The following is a 4,520-nucleotide window of genomic DNA, read 5'->3' on the forward strand; positions in this document are numbered from 1 at the left end:
AGGATGGTTTTCGTTTTTGAGTTCCATTACCACTGGTATAAATATTTCACTATGTTTTTTGTTAAAAATTCTTTCTTTTTTTAAAGCTATTTTCTAAGGGAAGCCAGGGCCCCCAAAGAAGACAGCAAACATCTCAACACAAGATTGAAAAAAACGTCACAGAGAACAAAAACAACATATTAACGTACGAACAGTTGACAGAGCGAACCGTACAGCTTCCATCCTCCATCCACGTCTGCAAGCCTGCATGAAGCATCCACACTCATCCCCGCATGCCTCGGGCAACTGGGACCTGAAGTCCCTGAGTGGAACCAGCCGAACCAGCCGGAGGAGATGCTGGGAAAGCTCTCTGTGCTGTCAGCGCGTAACGAGAGCCAGCAGTGTCTCCCAGCTCAGAGAAGGGCCCCAGGCCTTGAGGAAGCTGCAGTCTGCTGGGTCCTGTTTGCTAACTGTTAACTGCTACTGGGGAAGCGACAGAGGCTGCAGATGTAAAGGACCAGTTTGCTTTTGGAGATGAAAACAAACTATGTATTACGTTTGCGGGGGGGACATATTGTCTGGTGAATCTTTTAGAAGCCTGTGCTTTCCTAGTCATTAAACTTCAATACACAGTGCAAGCGTCTCTGAAATACACAAACAGCCTTGAGAGCCTTTGCCGTCATGCAATAAGCACCAGTACTATCTTATACTGTGCATACTGGTGGTAGATAAATAGTAATGAATCAAAACTATTGGCAAGGATGTGACTTACAATTACTTTTTGGAGGTGCTGCCACCATCAAATACAGGAAGAGAATGATCACATTACAGCGAGATTAAAGTAATAATAGTAATAGATTTTATTTGTAATGCACAGTTAAGATTCTAAAAGCAAGGAAAGAACATCAGCAAGGTAAGAACATCAAAGTAATGAGGACTTTGTCCTGACGGGGGAATATACCCAGACTTCTCCCTACCAACGGAGCTGTGGAGTGATGAATGGTCCAGCGAGAAGCACATGTTAAATCACGGAGCTCATTTTAAAAAGTGCCGTTATTTAGCTAAGCTTAACCCCCCTTCGCTCAGCCCTCCAAACCCTTCCATGAATCCCTCAGCCAACCAAACAGTGGGAATTTGTCATTAAAGGAATGACACTGTCAGAATTTAATTAACAAATGTGCAATGAGACAAAATATGTCTCCAAACCATAAAAACCATCGTCGAACAATAAGAAATACTCTATGAGATCTGGGTGTATTTACCCAGACATACTGTTAAATCAATATGTCGTCAACATCGCAGCAGAAAGAGGGGGGATTCACAATCTATATTTCTTTTTGGTCTGGCAGTTTATATTGATTTGTTCTCTTGGTGGCTTCATACACACACACACTAAAACAGTGGGCTATAAAGAAGAAAAAAACAGTTGCTCATATTGTGTAGAAATGAGCTTTCACCTAAAAACAGGAAGTCTGTGAGTCGAATTTTCATCATGGTATTTGCAAGGTTAATTAGCTACGAGGAGCCTGCGATTTAGCATTTTAACAGGAGTGAAAAAGGCCAGGTAGTAATCTGTGGTGAGTTGCTTCCTTTTCAGATACAAACTTGAACCTTAAAGCCACCTCATTAAATGTATGCAGCATGTGGTTTTGACTAGCGTGATGGGAAGTGCCACTCATTTCTAACACGGTAGAGATTTTAGTGAATCAATGCCATTTCTTCCCCTTTTCTACTCACACCGTACAGATGATGCATGTGTCTGTCAATGTGTTTGTGAAGGGAAAATGGCCCACAAACACATGACTAATTAGGAAGATATTTTACAGGCCGCCACACTGTCAGAATGCAACTGAACTACTTCACAAATGCTGGAAACCATTTCACTCCTCTGTGTCCTTCTCTACTCTAAGGGGGGACCAGATTATCGGACCACATTAGTTTATGACGTAGCTTAATTCATTCTCAATTATTTCGCGTGAAAACCATGTCAGTTTCCCATTTTCAAATGCACCATTTCATTGCAGCAGGGCATTCATGTATAAGCCTCAATGTCTGACTTCTATACCATAGAAACTGTTCAATCCATGTTATACTGGTGTGATTGGACCTTGGGTCTTTGAGTTATGTTGTAGATCACTCTGACGTACTCTCCTTAGACACAGCCCTTTGCTCTGTCTCCATGTTCTGCTGAAGCTGTGGTTTAATGAAGCAATTTGTCTATAAGGGGATTATGCCCTGTATTTACATGGGTGGTGATGACTCATGTCTTACTATATTACTGATGGTGAGGATCCCAGCCACTGGTTCCAGGCAGATGAGAGATGTGTGTGTGTGTGTGTGTGTGTGTTTACAGGAATGTTTACACATGGCATTTCACCGTCACTGCACTGACAACATAAAGACATGTGGCATTGACATGTAAGCTATAGAGACACACAATACTTTCATGAGAGTCTTGAGTCATGAAAACAAAGTTTTGGTAAAAGGCAACGTTCTGACTTGCCGAAAAACAATAAATTAGACCCGAAATGATTGCGGACAAGCACATTGACCAAAAGTGTAACAAAAAAGAGCCTTCAGCCTTCAGGCCAACCTCCAGTCTCCCACAGCCCCCCCCCCCCTTATCCTCTCCAGACCCCCTAAGCCTCCGCCCCATCAGCAACACGGCCGCAGGTAGACCAGCCAGGTACCGGCTGTGCCTGAAGAGTCACTGAGTCTCCTGCTGCCTCTACCAGCATGCCATCGCCACCCACAGACCTGTTCCCAGAGAGAGGGAGAGTACGGAGGGAGGGAGGGAGAGTAGGGAGGGAAGAGGGAGGAATGAGCCCGGGGGGGGGGGGGGGAGAGAGAGGGAGTCACGGAAGGACTGAGGATGGAAGGGAGGAACGTTTTTTTGAGGAGGGAGCAAGTTGCTTCTTTTGTGCAGGGGAGCATGTCTAGTACTTGTGCCTCCAGAGATAAAACATAAGCTTTCGGAATGGAACAGAGCCCCAGTGTCTTTGCTTTGTGTGATGCCTGTAGGGAGCTATTTCCGAGTATGTGTCATGTACTGTGTGTTTGCCTTTGTACTTCAGGCATGCATAAACTGCCTCTACCTCTCCTTTCCCTTCCTCTCTTCTCTCTTCCTCTTTCCCTCTTCTCCCTCCCTCTGTCTTTTCTCAATCCATGGTCTGTCGTTTCCTGTCTCTTCCTCCTCTCCTCTCTCCCATGTTTCGGTCAGCTGTTCCCTCTCTTCTGCCCAAGCTCTGCCTAACTCTTTATTCTCCCATCTCTCAGAGGCTCATTGCAAAGCTGTGCTGGTACGACAACACATACATGACTGTGACTCATGACAAAGCCTGATTTATCTTCCTCTGTTGGAGATAGAACTAGGCTCATGTGCATGGTGTATGTGCATGTGTGGAAGAAATTGGGATTTACTGTGTGCTTACATTATTCACTAATCAATAGAACTAGTCATTGGATACTAGTTAGTACGTTCTCATGTGAGCTTGCTATTAATAAGAGTATATTGTTTCTATGTGTCAGGGTTAATAGATGTTCAGGGTCAGGAGAAAGTACTGGCTAAACGTTCCTTGCCATGACTACAAGGAGAGCTCCAACTATGAACTCTCTAGTCTGAGAGTTGTCATGTGTTGTGAACAGTGAATCTCTTTCTCTGAGACTGTTGAAACGTCATTACTGCCTGACTGTCACAATCTATGTTTACATTCTTGTGCCCTATAAAAGATGGTCCTCCGGCTTTCAGAGCTGAGAGAGACATGATTGAGACCTAAGCCTGGTGTTGTGTTGTCATTTTATTGTCAGGGGTCTGGTTTTCTCTCCCAATCTGCAGATTGATAATACTTAATCCAGAACTCAACTGAATTTAGTCACTCTGTTTATGAAGAGACGGATAAAACACTTTCTTCATCACATGCAAGGGGGCTGTGTATGCAGTGCTCCGTGTGTGTGTGTGTGTGTGTGTGTGTGTGTGTGTGTGTGTGTGTGTGTGTGTGTGTGTGTGTGTGTGTGTGTGTGTGTGTGTGTGTGTGGGCAGTGCTGTGTCTGTGTCTGTGTCTGTGTGTGAGTGTCCCGGAGATAAGAGCGCACCCTGTATTTCACAGTATAGAGTGTGTAGCAATGGAACAGCTTCTGTCCTACTGTCATCACTGTGGTTTGGCTTGAGTAGCAATCCCAGTCATGGAGTTACAGTCAGTGGGATTAACAATGGTAAAGACTCACGTACATACCCCCCCCCCCTCCCCCAGTACGCTGCAGCAGTGTTTGTCAGGGGGGCTGGATCTCGTTGGAAAATGACTTAAACACCCTGTAGGTGTGCTGTCTGCACATTGCTTATTCCTGATTCCTCAGACTTGCTTAAAGTAGCCCAAATCCCAATCTAAGGCCTCCGAAACCAAAACAGCTTCAGGGAAATCAGACACAGCTCCAACCTGGACACACACACACACGTAGGCACACACACTGTCTCAAAAATTGGTATTACGGGCCCTCAGGGTCTGACATAAGTCAAGGCATGGCGCACGTGGCTCTAATCCCCC

Source organism: Osmerus eperlanus, chromosome 15 (assembly GCF_963692335.1).
Source record: "Osmerus eperlanus chromosome 15, fOsmEpe2.1, whole genome shotgun sequence".
NCBI classification, from domain to species: domain Eukaryota; kingdom Metazoa; phylum Chordata; class Actinopteri; order Osmeriformes; family Osmeridae; genus Osmerus; species Osmerus eperlanus.